At 41.1% G+C, this 18,703-nt stretch overlaps 1 long non-coding RNA gene across 1 annotated transcript in view; it reads left to right on the plus strand.

The window, feature by feature from the left end:
- The first annotated feature begins 6,801 nt into the window (after nt 1-6,801).
- LOC125335157 overlaps nt 6,802-18,703 on the plus strand; it is a 38,661-nt gene continuing 26,759 nt past the window's right edge. Inside the window, exons 1-3 of the long non-coding RNA XR_007207360.1 lie at nt 6,802-7,050; nt 7,629-7,702; nt 11,288-11,400. This is a non-coding gene — a long non-coding RNA (uncharacterized LOC125335157). The remainder of the gene's footprint in view (nt 7,051-7,628; nt 7,703-11,287; nt 11,401-18,703) is intronic.

The following is an 18,703-nucleotide window of genomic DNA, read 5'->3' on the forward strand; positions in this document are numbered from 1 at the left end:
TTACTTGGGAATTCACACCCTAAGGTAGGCCAGGGAGGCTGGAGTGAATCACCCCAGATGTAACCTCGTAGTAGCTTTCTTGGCAAGGGAACATTCAAAATTAGAGAGTGTGAGTTAATTCTGCAGCTAATATGTGCGCCTGTGAAAAAGTGGTGGTGACCATATTTTACACTTTTTTTATGTGGCTTCTCTGTTGGGGAATTACTGTATTAGTAGCAGGATGGTGAGAAATTTATAGGGAAATACGTTGGTTGGTTGGACTTGAGTACTTTGAACCTGGCTGTACATGAAAGTACTTTCACCTGCGTGTTTTGGTCCAGAGCATGTTGGTTTTGAACTTCCATTGTCCTGAAACAAAAACAGTTTTTTACTGCTATGACAAGTAAATAAAAGAGGGTGTAAGACAGGACTGCTCTCATGTGGTAGCATTTCACACCCACAGGTGTGACAGGTATAAGCGACTGTACAAGATGCAGGACCAGGGAAAACCAGGCTGGTTGTTATTAGGTCAAAGCTACAACCCATATCAAGGCTCTAAGCTTGTCTCCCCTTGAAAACATTAGCTGTTAGAAGTGTACAATAAAGCCTCAGTAGAAACTCAGCTTATATAAGCAAAAGAGTTCCATTACAAAACAGCCTCTTTGCAAGAGTTCAGTTTTACATATAGAAACATAAGAATGAGTTTGGTTTGGGCACCTGATGGCCCATCCTGATCAAGTAAAATCTTTCGAGGCCATGAATTAATCTGCTACTAGGTTTCTCCTATAAGCTCTCTAGGGGTTGACAGTACAGGGTATGACTGGCAGTTTTCTAGTACAGAAGACAGAGGAAGTGTAGATAATGTTTGCAAGGGAGTTCCCTTGGGACTGTAGATGGCCACATTAAATTAAATAAGCTATGATGGCAAAAGGTTGGAAGTTCTGCCCTTTTATTTTCTAGCTTTTTGCCAGCATGGGTTTTTCAACTCTGAGCCAGCACAGCTACACCAGGAAAGCCTTTCAGAGGAACCCAGATGCATTTTCTTAGCCTGTGTAGATAAGACATCAGAGTAAGGCTTGCAATATTTTGATTGCAGTACAGCAATCTGAAAGTTCACAAGGTGAGAAGCACTTCTCACCAAGAATATACATTGCAAACTGTATTTAGAAATAACATTTTTAATTAAAAACAACAGTTCTGATCCTGTTGGCAGTAGCTATGGGGCATAAATGAGGATATATAATCTGACAGGAGATGTTTGGAATCTTGATGCAAGAGACTGCAAACCAGTCTCAAGCCTGCTTGAATAATCAAATTAAGAACTTCCCTTCTTAGGCATACATTTCTGAAGTGGCACGTGCAGGTCTGGCACAGAGCACTCATTATTGCCGATAACAGCTGACATCAAAGGCTGTTATGAAAATTTGTAAAGATGCAAATATAGACCCTTTGTGTAGATCCTGGCTGTAGTTTCACAATATACTATTTTTGGTGGCACAACCATCTTTAAAAGTTCTAGTTCCTTCTGGTTCCCAGAGCTTGTTCCTGTCTTTGTGCTGCAGTTATCTCTCTGCCGTGTTGCTACATTGCTTTAGGATCCAGGAGAAAAACAAACCAAACACTTTTATTTTTAGTTGGGATTATTTTACAGATCTGCTTTGCAGCACAGTGATGTGTGGCAAATTGCTGCATGAAGGTGGCAATACATCATTAAGATGTGTATTGGGAGTGGGATTGAATGTGGATGGGATCACCTTCCACCAGCTTTGTGATGGAGGCAGGGTCTTGTGGGACTGCACAGTATTGGGGAAAGTCTGTCACTGCAAGTCCCACCATAATCTCCTTGGCTCTAGGGCTTGCAACCCCAGCCCTGGAAACCTGCATGGGGTGTCTTGCTTGGCCATCCCCAACTGCAACCCCATTCTATCCAATCTGAGAAAATGGACCTCGGATCCATTGCTTTTTTATGCTCTTTCTGTGAATTCAAGGACCCATGGGCTGCCAGGCCCTTCCCAGTATAGCTCCTCCTTCTTTTGGGCTCACAGCATCACCTCCAATGGAAGCAGTGGCACTCCTGCTATGGGCACTGTACAGTCATCACTGCCTTGTGAGGTTGCAGCCCAGCTTTGGGCATTGCCTGCCCTGAACGTACTGCACAGAGCCTCACACTGTAGAAAACAGAGGACCTGTTTGGGATTTGAGGCAGAGACTCATGCAATGTAGGACTGGACCAGCCCATGGCCGGGGCTTGCATCTCTTGTAGTGACCAGTGGAAAGTAAGGGACCAGGACAAGAATTTCTTCCCTATTCACTGAGGCATGTGGCTCATCATGTTCCTGTGCTCCAGGGAATTTTGAATAGGAGGCAGTGGGGTATCTCTCTGGTGCAATGCAACACCAGAAGAAGGGACAATTCTTGGGGAAAGTCCCAGTCACTTATCCCACACACCCCAGCCAGTGCAGGGGGGCAAGGAGACTTCAGGATCAGGCTGTTCCACCAATGCCACTGAGCAAAACACAAGTGATACAACCTCAGCCCTTGCTCCCCCACACAGCCCCTTTGATGAAGGGACCTTTGTTTGCTCACCCTCCCAACACTTGGATGCTCACTTGGTGACTTCACTGCCCTGGTACTCAAGTACCTGGCAGCAGGCATGCCTCCTCTGGCCTGTATCCCAAGAAAGGGCTATCCAGACCTCCCTGTGCATCAGGCAGGCAGCTCCAGAAGGAAAAGACATTATACATCCTTGACAGTGTGACTGCAACTTATTTTAATGCTGTTGGTTTGTCTCGTTACTTGTCATAGCATGGTGAAAACTAGAAAGCAAGCTGAGTGCAGTAAGTAAAGGCAGTAAAGCAGCATCTTGCACATTGAACTTGCTTCCTCATTGATCTTAGTGCATCTTGCCTTGCCAAAACTAAAGCAAAACACAGTGCTGAGTGGCTCTGAATGAGCTACCAGCGTTTTGCCTCTACAGAGATTTTAATCTCTAATGGGACATGCAGCATTAGGAAGGGGTAATGTAAGTGGCCCCCAGTTTAAAGGCATTTTTGGTTCTTTTTTCATCGCTCACTCCAGCAGTGTTCACCAGTGGAACAACTGGGTCTGCTGCTCTCATTCAATGTCACCATCTTTATTGAGTATTCGTCTCACTTCTGTCACTGTAAATTAGAGGCCAGTTTATTCCATTCAGCTTCCTATGCCTGATTCAGAAAAGCTACAAGAGTCACAGAGAAATCTGAAGCTCTTGTAGCTCCTTTGGAGTGTGTCACCATAAATCACCCCAGCTAAAAGGCCATATGGCACTTTGTGCTACACTCTCTCAGTTAATAAAACGCGTTAGATCTTAATGCCTTGGGGCAAAAGGATGAGTCTAATGGATCATGTTTTATCTATTTCAAGACACCAGGTAAACTGATAGTTCTGCATTAATGATGATTCCTCTAACTTAGTTCACACTAAAGAGCCACTGAAGAAATAGTTACGATATTTTTCATGGCTGTTCAGTGCCTTCAGCCTCTGCCTCAAAAATGCACAAGAAAGGAGGACAGTAAGTTAAAAATCACAACATTTTGCAAATGCATAAGCAGACATGTCCCACGCATATTTACAAACCTCAGAGGAGTATTTCCCTTGGGGTTTTTTGGGCTTTCACATTCACCTTTTCTAGCTATCCTTGCAAGAGTTATTTCATTGAGAAGATCAAAAGAGGACCAAAATCTCCATTTAATCACAGGACTTGAAATATCAGTACTAACTGATAACTTCTAAACTCATCAATTAATACTAGAGGTAAAAATTGCAAGGTTTGGCAAAACTGATAACACAAATAATTTCTACATTTTCATTCTGAAAGGCTATCAGGGCAGACCTCATTTCTGTTGGATGTCATGGTTTAGTATACCACTACAGATGCTATAAAAATATAAAAGAAAGCTGTTGACAATTTAAAAGATTCTCCTAAAAGAGATAGAAAATGTTATTTTTGGCATCATTTAAGGAGCTCTCTAGAAAGGCAGTCCAGTGTACAGAAGTGTTCACAGATAAGATTTCTCTTTTTATACTTTATACACTTTTTATACTTTGCACAAAAGACAAAGTGAATATTAATGTATGTTCTCCTGACAGGTTTAAACAATTTCTTATAGCAATAAGCTCATTTTATCCCTGAACTGTTAACCAAAATAAGTGACAGAGAACAATTAAACCATTCATCTCAATTTAGGATCCTAATGCACACCCATGGTTAGAAGAACCCAAGTCCTTAATTTTCATCAGCACTCATTTTTAAATGGTTTAATGCTCCCTCAAGTGCTAAAATATGAATCTTCACACTTGTGAGTCACTGATGTAACTAAACTGTGACTTTGGCATCAGAGAGTTTCCTGGGAGTAATGCAAGCTGGGGCCATGAAAACATCTGAGTCACGATTTCCGGGGTAATTCTAGCCCACCTTTGTCAAAACTGAACAAACTCCCACGTTCTCCCTCTTTGCCTCACCAGCAACCCCCAGCAGCTCCCTTTGGTGGTGACTGGGTGGTTCACGACTCGATTTTGGGCTTTTTGTCAGAGTGAAAATTACTCACTGCTCCTGCCTCTTCTGACAGCATCAACACTGGCTTCCATAAAGGCGTTAAAATACATGTCTTCTTCAGATAGGCAAATTCCTCTTGACAGAACATCCTCAACCAGTGGATGTACAGGTGAGTGGGAATAGGAACAGGTACAGTTTTGCTTCAGGTCTTAGGCCTGATAGCTGTGAACACCTTGTGTCTCACACTCCCCCAGATAGATGTGTGATGTAAAGGGCTGTAGCTACAGCCTCAGCTGGACATTTTTAGAAGCAAATGTCTGTAAATAAGAAAAGATGGAAGCCCTAAATCAGCACATAAAAAATATTGTCTCTGGTGTCAGTGTAATAAGCTAACGACTCATTTTCTCCCAGTAATAGGGAAGAAAATGAAGGGGTGTTTTGTCAGATTGAAACAAACAATAAAAACATCTTTTTTCCATGCTCTTCAAATTTAGAAAAAAAACCCATCATCAGTAAAGTTGAAGGAAATGGCTTTCCTTTCTTTTGATTTTTCTCAAGTCTCAGTTTCTGGAGTCTTCTTGGATTACCTCGGTTAGCGAGACAGCTATCTAGGCTTTGTGGTGGAGTTTTTTTTTGCATTAGAGTTGTGGGAAACAAACCACAAGGAAGAAGGAGATAGGAAGTCTAGGTGCAAGAAGGTGGATATTGTCCTCCCAATGGCCCGTCAAACCTCATAACTGGGATGCAGCACATCCTTAGCTGTTCACACTTTCTCTAGAAAATTGTTTTTCTGGAACAACTGCTGTTAGCAGCAACTGGGACTGAAGCCCTAAGGTCCTGCCTGGCAGCAGATGAAACTGTGGTCCACAGCTTCCTTGGGAACCATGGCACTTCTGGCCCAGGAGGTATTACCAAGAGCAGACAACAGCACCCTATTTTCCCACTCCTTCCAGCAAATCACAAATTCCTCAAGGGGTTACTCACCCAGATGGCTTCACTAGCTCTCGCTGGAAGTTTTCCTTTGGAAAGGTAGATTTGAAATGTTCACTCTCTGACTGGCACTCTTGTGTTCAGACTCTGTTTCTTGACAGAGCTGTGGCTGCAGCCTGGCAAAATAACATTCCTATCAAGTATGAAAATTAGGGAGGAAAATGCTTTTGAAATACCTTCTCCTCTCAACTGAAGATATGTAATTGTCATTAGCAATTGTAGAACTAGTCACTGTCTATGTTACATCAGTTATTTCTTCCATTTTTTCACACTTATATTAAATATATCTACTTACAAAAAGATAATGAGCCTAATCTCTCCCACTTTCTGTCCAGAAAGTCGGGCATATCACAATTACATTAGTATCAAATCTGTACAAATAATTGTACTGTTCTGGTTATTAGCAATAGTTTTTTTCACCAGAGCCTGAAAATTATTTTTGCTGCTTTCAGGAATGAACCAGTACTTCAACTTTCCTGAGGCTCTTCTGAAGGATTTAGCCCCAGTACTGTTGTTTTGGTTCAGGTTTTGCAGAATGGGTGACTAAAGAGACCAATCTAAAATTAGGGTCCGATAAGAGAGTTCACTATGAAAATAGTTCACAGAGTAATCTGCATCTGACAAAGAGTTACGTACAGTCTTGATGACTTCAGTTGCACCATGTATGGGTACAGAGATCTGGTTTTTTCATATTAACCATAAGGACCAAAGAGTTCAACCAAACTTTCTCCAAGAGCAATTCCTGAAGGACACAGGTAAGCCTGTTAATTGACTGGTTTCTTGCTTGCACTGAGGTCTTCAATGGCCTAAATAAATCCCCTTCTTCCTTTCTAGGGATAGCACATAATTTTTTGGTTTTGGGGTTTTTTTGGTTGGCTTTTTTGATTTTTTTTAGTACTCAACTGCTTGCTTTAGGTCAGTCAATTAATTAAAAACACACAATAAACAAACCCACACAAACAACAGAATATCTAAAGGGAACAATTATTCTGGGAGACACCCTTAACATTTTCCATGGTCTGACATCTACACACTGGCTGGGCAAAGTACACAAGTAAATATTTTTTATTAATGCTGAACAAAATTGATGTCTAACATCAAAGCATTTATATCTCTGCAAGGGCTAGCCATACAGAATTGTACTTTGTGTTTTGATTGATGGCAAATTCTACAACAAATAACTTAATAGCACAATAAAATTGATTGCACAACTAAAATAAGGCCAAACGTTGCTTCTCTATAGGCTGCAAATGAAGTTAATCAGAATCTTCTGTGGACTTCAGGTGGGGCCCCGAATTTGCCAGAGAGTTAAAAATCTTTGGATGGAGATGTTGGCATTTGGCTACAATCAAAAGTGGTGCAGAAGACCTGGAGACCTGTGTCAGCAGCTTTATCTTACACCGGGTTGGCCATTTGCCTTTCAGACTAGGATGAGGTGGTCTCACAGAAAAATAAGAGGAAGCATTTATTCCACTGAACCTTTTCCCGTGTTTAGCACTGCGAACTGCATGAAAAATAAGCCTGCTTCCCGTGCTGCTGGTGGAAAAGTAAGTTATGCATGGTGTCTTGGCTGATGCTTGTATATAGCAGTGCCTCATGTGGGACTGTACCACTGGTGCCTGCTCAGCCTCCCTTGAGAGTTACGTGCATTTAAATGGTCCTAACGTGGTTCTGAAAATAATATTTGAGGAGAATGATGTACTTATGTCTTCAGTTGCTTGCTTGCTGGCAGTTGTTTGCAAGACTAGCTTAGTAAGGAAGTGGAATTTGAGTAGTTTTATTTGGGCAGTAATAACCCGCAGGACTTCTACCAGCCTCCTCTGTCTTCAGAGTCCTGTGCAAATACAGGCTGATTAATCACACTGATGAGCGCCCGATAGGCCATCATGTTGGAAAAAGAGCGTTTTGTTCTGTAGGGGAAAAAGAAGAAAAAAGACAAAAACAAGGTAATGAGCCATTAAAAACGCAATATCCATTTACTCCCCCAGTGTCTAAATAGACTGAACCTTCAAATAACTTACAGGCACACCCAAATCTGCATACATTGGTGATTCAATGAGTTTTGTTCTCTCTCCCGATACCTTCAATCTCAGTTAATTTTTCTCATTGTCCTTACATTTCCTAGCATCTGAAAACGTCAAGGGTGTGGAGAAAAAAACCAGCCCAGGAATTCAACTTCTTTTCTACCTGGCTGTTAAGGTAATCACGGTGCTGTTGTTTCGAGAGGCGAGCCAGACGGGCTGGAACAATAGCAGCGTGTATAAACTTTCCCCATTCACCTCAAAGGCCTTCTGTTCTAACACCTCATTAAGATGGTTTAAATGCTAAAGCTGCCGTTTTGTTGTTGATTATCATATCAGAAACCTTCACCTAATGTATTTAATTAGTACAGCTGCAAGCCCTGGCATGTCTTCGTGGAGGAGTAGGCTTCGAGTTTAAACTATCTAAAGACTGGAATCACAAGTCAAGTGCTCTTTAAGGCTGGTGGTCCACAGCTGGCTTTGTCAATGCTTGTAGTCTTTATTTTCTACTTTTTTTTTCATTCTTGTTCCATAGACATAATTTTGTTTTAGTCCATGTTGAATTTGTACCCACATAACGCTTATCATTAAAATCGCAGCTGTATCCCTGCAAGAGGTAGTAGTTAACGCTTTCATACAATTCGGTGTGATGTATAATTTTGAAGAGTGAATTTCTTTCTCTCTCTTTCCTTCCAAAGACTCATTGTAATAGGCACTGCTAATTTCCTCCTCCGCATCTTGTTAGTGCGATTCGAGCTCAGTTAAAATGAGGCTTTATTGGCATGACAAGCTAAGCAAGTGTCACCAAAGTGTTAGGGAGAAAAGAATCATGCTGCTCTGAACATGAACCAATGGCAAATGCTTCGTAATACAACCATCAAAAATAATACAAACACATCAAAATACAACCATCACTCAGAAAAAGGAGGGGTGACAAAGGAAAGATTCAGGAGCTGAGCCCTAGTCAGTCCCAGCTCTGTGGATTTGCTGGGAACCAGCCAGAGGCAGCTCTTTGTGAGTGCTGAACTGTGCCTACCACTACTGGGATCTAAGGTGGCCAGGGGGGAAGGGATGTGTCTGAGCAAGGAAAATGCCAGACCTGAAACACCTGCACTGTGGTTTATGAATTCCCAAATTGCAGTCAAATGCCATCAATGCCAGTGTGCTACAAATACCTAGCTAAGGCAGTTTAGGAGACTGAAATTCATTAGCTGTCTTTAAATAAGCAGATGGACAGATAAGATCCTTACCACACTCAATTTGCCTGTCCTATAAGCACTTTCTTTCTGGATACCCTGACCATGTGCATTTCTAAAAACCAGCACATCTAAGGTAGCATCTGGATGCTGTCTGAGAGAAACTACTTGTGATAATTCCAGGTTTTTACCACAATACCTTGCCCTTTTGGCCCCTTGCATCCCCAAATTGTTTAGTTTGCATTTAAATATGCACAGCACATTACCTTTACCTGCAAATGGCACTGTACTGAAATTCAAACAGAGCTCCTCTGGCTCAGAGAGTCCCTGCACTTCTCACTGCTGGAGAAAAGATGGATGTTTTGAGATGCGCCACTGCCACTGTTGGAGAGGGACAGTGGGCTTGGTGGACTTAGGTTTGAGCTGGCAAGACCATTCTTATATTTTGTGTCACAGTGACAAGCACAGGTGAACAGTCACTTCCTGCTGCGACTGAGTTCATTCACGTTTGCCTAATCCCAGTTTGACCGTGCCAGCTGCTGCCTAGGCTGAAGTTTGAAACAATGGTTTAGCACAGCTTCTTAGCGTTGTGCTCCAGCATAAGGTTTCCCTCATCCACAGGTACTGTGGCCACCTGTTGTTAGCACTGGCCAGTTTATCTAGCGTAAACAGAAAGTAATTCTATTCAATCTAATTGTCAGCTTGTCTGTTGACCTTTGCTAACAGACAAACAAAATAGTGTCAGTTACCAAGAATATTTTTAGGAGAGAGAAGTGGAAGGGGGAGGAATGAAGTAGATTTATTAGGTTCTATACAGGGAACAGTAATCCCTCTGATGCTGTACATAACCAAATCTTCAAATACAAATGATCTTGTATGTAGCTGTTTTCTTACAGCAAAAGACTTCTTTGTGACTAGGTTATCTCATCTTTCTCTTCCCACAGGGACCATGTCAACCAACCCCAAAAGAAATAAACTAGATGTTGTCATGGTCTTATAGTGATCTTTTCCATTTTTCCAGCTCACAATGACAGACTCTGGCCTGGAGTTTAAGCAATGAAGCACACATGATTGATTTCACATGGCTGTGAAAGCTTGTAGCATGTGCCACTGACATGACTCTCCTTTGAACTGAGTAATGTGGTAGCTGCAGTGCTGAAATGATCTCTGCTGAACTCTTTTATTGTCCTCCTTGAAAATGTTCCTTCAAGCTCACCCTTATCTACCGCCCAATTTTCTCTGCACTGTAAGATATATTTTTACCTACTGGACTTGAGAAGTAAAACATTTCAGTGGGAGCAGCTTACTGCACACACAAAGCAAATTCAGAAAAAGCCCAGACAAACCAAGAAACTTGGTTTGTTTAGTCAGCTGCTGTCATATAGGTTGTAGTTCACCTATGACAGCAGTTGTTGAGGAATAACCCAGGAGGATTTTTCTTAAGAAATGTATATGTTTTCACTTAACTCTCACAGATCTTGAGAGTTAAAAAGGAGTGAGCCCTTTGAAGTAAGAGTTTAAACATGAGGTTTTTTTAGGATGGACCCAAAGTATGGTAAAACCATGCTTAGGCTAGTTCCTAGTCATTAACACATTAGGTACAAATTTCTAGTCCTCAGTTGTGTTGGGGACCATCTGTGTGAGTAATACCTTGTTTGACTAGAAGTGGTCCTTGGGTGACTCAGTATTCATCAGTATGACTAAGAGTTAGAGTCAGGTCCCCAAACACTGAGGAAAGAATTTCTTTATATGTCAGTTGTGTGCACAACCTTCATTGAATTAAAGATCACCAATTGCTAGTCCTGCAACAAGAAGAGTTTCCGCTGTGTAGGTGATTTTTAAGGAATTGCTTCTCTCGTGGGGAATTGCCATTTCCCCATGCACTAACATATGATTTTCTTAGACTAATCTGAGAAGAAAAGCTGGTCCAGGAAGATTCAGACTACCCCATTTGTTTATAACCTAAAAACAAAGCAGGAAGTATAGACGAGTATAAAGCATAGAAAAGGGATTTAAGGTACATCTTTTATGGTATAGAATGTAATTAAGAAGTAGTTAATTTTAGAGATATGGTTTGTTAAGGGAAGGAGTAAATCAGGGGAGGAGAAAGATCTTTACATCTCACATTTTTTAAATAATGACTTCTTGTAAAAGAGAGGAAAGGACTAAATTTACAAAGAAACAAAAGAGAAACTAGAGCGAGCAACAAGATGGGGAGGAAGGAGAGTTTTGTGGTTATGACACTCAACAAGGACCAGCTCAGTAGATCTTGCTTCACTTTCTTGATCTCCCAAAGGTTTCTCATCTTTGAGCAAGTCACATCTTTGTACTTCAATCCTGTTTTTATGTGAAACAGTGGAAAACTTCATTTGGGCTGAAATCTCTTCTGGGCTGGGCTTCTTCTTCACCCATGTGTACCTATTACACACAGCACAGTTATTTTACAAATAATACATTCTAACATCCTAAAATAGTTTTGTTGAACTTGTATGTGCTTTTGTAGAATTCTTGTTATAGACTGGCTTTTGATCACCCAGTAACAACCTGATGGTGTCATTTTTCCCAAGCCCTCAGTAAAAAGTCTCTCATGAAAGTGGAGAACTTCCACAGAAACAGATGAGGAAATACAGGAGGAAGTGCAATTACAAACACATCAGCAAACATATCCAGTTTTTGCAAGGTAGGTATCATTTCTTTTTTTCCTGCACCTCCTGGAGTAGTTTTTCTAGGGACCAATTAAGCATTATCATTATAAGAGCTGTAGCTCAGCCTTACAACACCTGTCAAGGTGTAGAAAGGGAAAGCAGCACCCTCCATTAGTGAACAGGTGGAACTGAAGCACAGGCTGAATTCAAACTCAAATTACCTGGGAACTTAGCAAAAAACCCCAGGAATAAGTCTAACTCTCTTCAGTCTGTGCATTGCTTTACTCCCTAGAAGTCTACTTCAGCTCACCTAACTTTAGATGAAAAAACATAGATGCAGTAGAAACTCCCTGTGAATGATGGAAGGAGTAATTTACCCTAATATCTAAATCACCATCACTGGAGGAACATCCGTTTTTCCACTGAATATACAAAGAACCTCAATGAGATGTTTGAAATTATGTAAGTAATTTGCTATACCATTTAAATTTTTTGTTGCATGATTCTTTCTTCCTCAGAAACATTCTTTGCTACAGAGCAGTGTTGTTAAATGCCACAATTTTGACTTAGACATTGATGGTATTATTTTTATTTTGATAGTTTAAATAGCTGTTATAATTAGATAATTTGTCAAATCCCAGACAAGAGATATTCTGAACTCAGGATGCTAGACAAGTGAAGGAAAAGACCTTGAAATACTTGATTTTTTTTTCCCCCCCCATGAATCCTAAAATATTCTGTTATGTAAGTTGGAAATTTTAAACATGTTGTTGATTGTGTGAAGCTACTTTAAAATTCATTAATCATTAACAAAAATAAGGTGGCAGGAAAAACATAAGAGTGAGAGAGAGAAGATTTGACCTGATGTTACCAATATCAGGGGAAAAAACACCATAAATTTAGCTGTGTGCCATGCACTGCCTCGCACATCCACTGTGTTCTATAGAGCTCTCTTGGTTTTAAGGTAATTTATAGTTGATAATTCCCATTTTTCTGTTTATTTATTTGTTTTTCTTACAATTATTTTATCTAAGCTACAGCCCCCCTGCTATCAGAAGCATTTACTTTCATTTTCACTTCATGGCATTTTGAAACTTCAGGCATTAAAAATGTCTGAATCTCTGCAGGTACATGTGGCTTGCTTTCAGTAGTGTGTAGCTGCTCCATTAAAAGGAGAAAAAATAAGGTGCTACAGTTTTGTATCTTAGTGTATCCCTTGATGTAGTTTTTCATCTTCCACCAGACTGGTTTTACTGTTGTTGATATCCCCATGCAAAATGTAAGATGAAATAAGCTCACTGTGGAAAAAATGGCATTAAATAGAAAAGCTTATTGTAAATGGAGAAAATTCCTGATAAGGGAGAACTGAAGTATTTTAGGATTATTTCTTGGAACAGCAAATAGATTATATAATATAAAAAAAAAAAAAATTAAGGAAAAGCAGAAAACAAATAACTGGGGGAAGGAAGAACAGTGAAAATTGGGCAGCACTCTATATACGTATAGATATATATTGATGTATAATATATTTCCAATGACAGAAACTTTAGGTGTTAGTTAAGATAAGAGTTAATAAAATAACACAACTCCATTCTATGTTTAATACAGAGAATTTTATGCGTTACTAAACAAAGATTTTTCTAATAAATGCTGATGATCAAAGCAGTAGCCAGTAAGACAGTGCATTCATCTCTATATTGATACTACAAAACAAGGGGCAGCCTAAAACATTTTAGCTTCAATGACTTTTTCACTACTCTTAATCCCTTTAGGCAGGAGCACTTTCTGCAGCCTGTATTTGTGTTTCAGCACAGGCTGTAAGGAAATAGCCCTTTGAATTCATTTCTGATAGTTCATCTCTAACAGGATGCATTTACTGCTAATTCTAACTGAAAACCCTTCTCCAGATTCTATATAACGCTTATAAACAACATGCCTTTCATTTTTTAATGAACAATCTCCTCGTTGTCCCAAGTGTAGCTTCATAATGCAGCTAACCACGTGCACCTGTGATCTTAGTCTGGGCACTGGGCTCAATGCTGCTCATGTAGGAATAGTCACACTAAAAAATCCAGACAAAGAAGTTGCTCCTCCTTGGTATTGTTTGGTCCTGTGGGGCTTATCCCATATTTCCTGGCCCTTCAGGAACCTGGTCTGCTCTGGGAGACTTTGCTAACAAACTGGTATTAAACATGCCTGGGGTTGACCTGCAGGGAAAGTCATGGACAGATGCTGGAGGACTGTTAGCATTCCAGTGGGTTGGCAGGCAGCTTTACTGCCAAGTGAGCAAGTTGTTAACTTGAGTGAGAAAAATGAAAGCAAACTTTAAGTTCTTCAATGGTATTGTTAGCTGAAAACACCAAAAACATAGCTAAGCTCAAGTCACAGGTTTCTGTGCGTTGATGGGGCTGCATGGGGGACAACTATAGAGCACTAGACTTGTTTAGTTCTGCAACCAAAACACGTAAATAATGGTCAGCAAAATCCCTGAACTGTGTTCTTAAAGCATTTTCTACCCCCCCCCCCCCCCCACCCAGTACCACAACAAAAGACCAGATGAAAACTTTTGGACTCTGAATTGTGTCATCCAGCGCTTCTGGTCCTCTGTTGCTAGAGCTGACTTATCTTGGTTTATGTCTAAACATGTTTCTGATATGGTTTCTCTAACGAGCATGAATCTGATTTCAGGGTTTTTCTTTGAGAACTGTGTTAATCAAAGGCTATTAATGAATCTGTCTTTGATAGACTCTGATTCCAAAGGACAGTAAATCCAGTCACAGTACTGGTACAAGTACAGTTCTAGTAGAAGTGTTGCGCTTACTCTGCAAGGTTTAATTTTTTTCAAAGACGTGGTGAAGGTAACTTCATCCTGGCAGGCTCTACACTGGATCAGATATTGTCTATCATGTTGTGAGCAATCACAGCCAGCAGTTACAGCAATGTACCACGTATCCCGGCGTCCTTTGAATTTGAATGGGGTAAGGATATGGATATGTACAATTGGTGGGGACTACCTGGTGATTTTTAAGTTCACACTATATTATGGGCTCACTATTTCATTTGTCCATGTCCTGTATATTACAGTGTGTTATTTATGTGTCTATATGTCAAAGGTTTGTATTCAGTGGAAACTACTCTGGTTTAAGTCAAGATATGAATTTTAACAGATTTAGTTAAAAAGATGTGAATTATATAGATCCTGCCTTAAGGAAGGGATATTTTAGGTTGGTAGAAATTGATGAGAAGCAAATTTGCCTCCAAATACAGCATAAGCATACCCCCCACTAGAATACTGTACAACATTCTGCTGCCTGCATGCGGACAATGCAAAGGAGGCTGGAGAAAGCACCTTCCAGTGAAGCACTTTTTAATCAATTCTTTAACAAAAGAAAGGTCAAGAGCTACTTTGTTGTCATGTGTATATGTATAAGTCTTTAACCTAACAGTCAAACAAATAAAAAGATTTAGTGACTGAAAAGGAAAGCTAAGTAAATTCATGATAGAAATAAGATGTGTTTCTTAGTTGGTTAAATTGTGAGGAGAATAAATGATTGGTGGAAATCCCTAGCAGCAGTTTTAGACTTTCAACTTCTTGGTGTCTTTATACCAAGGCAAGGTGTCTCTTTAGAAGATTTGCTTAATCAGGTGAGCATTCCTGGGGTCCATTTAGGTGTAACTCTGTGAGACTGTGAGTAATATATATAAATAATATATAGCAACTTGTCAGCTGGATGAATAGCCTCATACTAACTTTTGCATAGTGTGGAACTGTATGCAGGCAGGTTTTTGGACAATTTGGTTGCATCTGTTTGAAAAGACCTCCTGACATTTACTTCAGTGTGGGATTTGACCCATGCCCCTCTGCAGTTCTGGTGCAACTGAATCCAAATTCTTACCTACAGCATGAAAACTTAAACTGCTGGATCAGCTCTGGCTTGGAACAGACAGAGATTTAGTATGGTCCTGTTTGTGTAGCTGTGACTGTTTGAAGACCGTCTGAATATTAGGGTAAAAGTGGGAATCAACATCTGATCTATTTGATTGACAGATGTATCACGATTTGCTGTGACAGTGCGTAGGGCCATTCCTGGTCATTTTGCTCACAGTGATGCCTTGGAATTGCCTTCTGCTTTGACAGGAACGTGCCATTATAACCTGGGGCATCCCAGTGTACACAGCCTATGTGGAGCTGCATCCCCATAGGCACTGTATTGGCCAGGATGCTGACTGTGCATCACCTCTGGCCTGTGCCATATTGGCAGATTAGGGCCTACAGTTTGTCTCTGGGACAGAAATATTTTGACTTCATCTGCACCAGGGTCTTATCCACTGCTGTTGGTGTATTGAGCAACACAAAATGTTGTGTAACGAGGAACAAGGGCCAGGTGTTTGAACTGGGCATTGAAGAGGGTGAAAATTTTGTTTCCAGGGAGTAGCTCAAAACAGAAGTGAGGCTACACTGCTTAGCCATGTCACTGCCCACTGCTGTGCCTGGAGCAGCTGAAGGTACAGGTCCTTAATGCAAGCTGAGGACTTGTATTCATCACTTCTTAATCATCTCATTCTTTCTGTTCTGTACTAGACAAAGTGAGCATTGTTCTTATTTTATGATACTTCTTGTGCCTTGAGAAAGCAAACTCCTGGAAAAGGCCATGGAGATGGAAAATTACAATTATCATGCCTGGAGAAGACAAAAGTGTAAATAAGACTTTCAGCAGAAGTGTGACTGAGACAGTGTTGAATGTAGGGCAATACAGTGAAAGTGTTAATAAGCAGATTTACAAAGACAGGAAATGTGAGAAACAAAGGTAAGCTCAGGATCAAAAAGAGCAGATGCATTTTCTTCTTCAGACACAAAATGGCATCAAAGACTTAAAATTGCCAACACACAAGTTAATGACTTTTCCACAGTGGCCACCACTAGGATGAAATGGAAAACATAAGTCAGACTTACAATAAGATTGATCCTTGCAACAAGGCAAGCAGAATCTTCTTAACTTGAATTAATATGCTGCTAATGGATATACACCTGTATGTAATAGATATTAACAAAGACTTCTGAGCAATGATAGAGTAGAAAGTTTCACTAACCCAGCAGAGGATCTCCATGGAGAATTTGGTGTCCTGCAATAAGAAGCATTTTCCTAAAAAATTCCTGATTGGCTCTGTTTTCTGGATTTTAAAATATCATTGTATTTTCTGATCACTTTGCACTGCTTCAGGTCACAGTGAAGCTGCTGCAGTGTCTAGTGCTGTTGATAAGGGCAGCCTGCACCTTCAGCAGCAGAGACATCAAATCCCTGTGCTTGGAATTATGCTGGTATGGCTTTGTGTGCAGGAACACAGTTGCCTGCATAAGGTCCCAATACAACCAGTACAGCATTTTTTTTCCTGTAGGATCAGTTTCCCAGTCTGTTTCATGACCTTGCCTTACAAAGAGTGTGTCAGCTCAGGTGGCTGAGGAGAGTTATGGAATAGTATTTCTGAGTTTCTAGCCTTTGCTGAAGCAATTGCTTCTTCCAGTCTCCCTACATTTCCAGTGGGTATTTGTTATAAGGCCTTTGATGGGGTCCCCTAAAACATCCTTCTCTCTAAATTGGAGAGAGGTGGATTTGATGGGTGGATGGTTTCATGCACGAGGAATTGGTTGGATGGTCTCATTCACAGGGCAATAGTCAACACCTCAGTGCCCAGATGGAGATAGGTGGGTCCAAATGGTGTCCCTCAGGCGTCTGTATTGGAACCAGTGTGGCTTAATATCTTCATCAATGACACAGTGGGATCAAGTGTTCCCTCAGCAAGTTTGCCCACAGCACCAAGGGACGTAGTGCTTTTGACATGCTTGAGGGACAGAGTGCCATCCAGATGGACCTGAAAAAGCAAGAGAAGTAGGTCTACATGAATCTTACAAGGTTCAAGGCTGAGTGCAGGATCCTGCACCTGGGTCAAGGCAGGCTCTGGTATCAACACAGGCCGGAGAATGAACACATTGAAAGCAGCCCTGCTGAGAAGGACGTGGGGGACTGGTGGATGAAGAGCTGGACATGATCTGGCAGTGTGTGCTCGCAGCTGAGAAGGCCAACCATGTCTTGTGCTGCATCCAAAGCAGCAGGGCAAGGGAGGGGATTCTGCCTCTCCACTTGAGTGAGATCCAACCTGGAACACTGCATCCAGCTCTGGGACCTCCAACATAAGGACATGGACCTCCTGAAGTGAGTCCACAAAGATGATCAGAGGGCTGGAACACCTTTGCTGTGAAGCCAGGCTGACAGAGTCAGGGCTGCTCAGCCTGGAGAAGAGCAGGCTTCAGGGAGACCTCATTCCAGGCTTCCAGTACTGAAATGGGACCTTTAAGAACGATGGGGAGAGAAACTTTTTACCTGGGCCTGTTGTAATAGGACAACAGTTTTAAACTAAAACAGTGTCAATTCAGACTAGATATTAGGAAGAAGTTTTTTATGGTGAGGGCAGTGAAACACTGGAACAAGTTGCCCGGAGAGGTGGTGGATGCCACATCCCTGGAGGTGTTCAAAGCCAGGTAGCATGGGCCTCTGACTAACCTTTTCTAGTTGAAGATATTCCAGCTCATTGCCGGCTGGTTGGAATAGATGACCTGTAAAGGTCCCTTCCAACCTAACCTATTCTATTTTTCTGCATCTAACCAGGAATATCTGACTTTTTTTCATCTAGCAGCAGTGCTACCCAGTATATACAGGCCAACCAAAACTGATATGTAGCTACTTTTATAGGCCAAAGTGGTGCTTTAAGATCTGACTTACAAGTGGATCAGATGGCTCAGCAAACAGTGGTATGTAGTGCACTGCTGCAAACAAAACCAGCCCTACCTAAGTCGCCCAATATCTGTCATTATTCTCAGAGAGGGATCTGTTCCCCAAGGGTCCTTTTAACTGTGGTCATGATTTGGCTATTAAATTGCACTAGTTGATTAGGACATGAAAGACTTCTGGGATACCCCAGATTTCCTTTAACAGGGCGACTGAATGTGGAAAAAGATTCAGAAGATGGTCATTACAAAACCAAATTGTATGTGATATTGGAGATCGCTTTTACTCTCTGAGTCTCACCTGTCAAGGGTGGGAGTTTGACAGTCACATTTTCCTATTTTTAATACATTTTTCTCTCCCCTATGTGAAGCCACACGAATGGTGGACAAAGCCGATGGAGCAGCCAGGGTGGGGGAACTTGAATTTGTTGGTACACAAAACACTGCCAGATGCATGTATCAATGGAAACCCTGCTCCTAACAGACCCCCTGTTGAGGCTCATATTCAATATTGCCATTTATTGCCATGAATACAGATTTGCCTGATAGAAAGT

This window comes from Corvus hawaiiensis, chromosome 1, assembly GCF_020740725.1.
Source record: "Corvus hawaiiensis isolate bCorHaw1 chromosome 1, bCorHaw1.pri.cur, whole genome shotgun sequence".
NCBI lineage: Eukaryota > Metazoa > Chordata > Aves > Passeriformes > Corvidae > Corvus > Corvus hawaiiensis.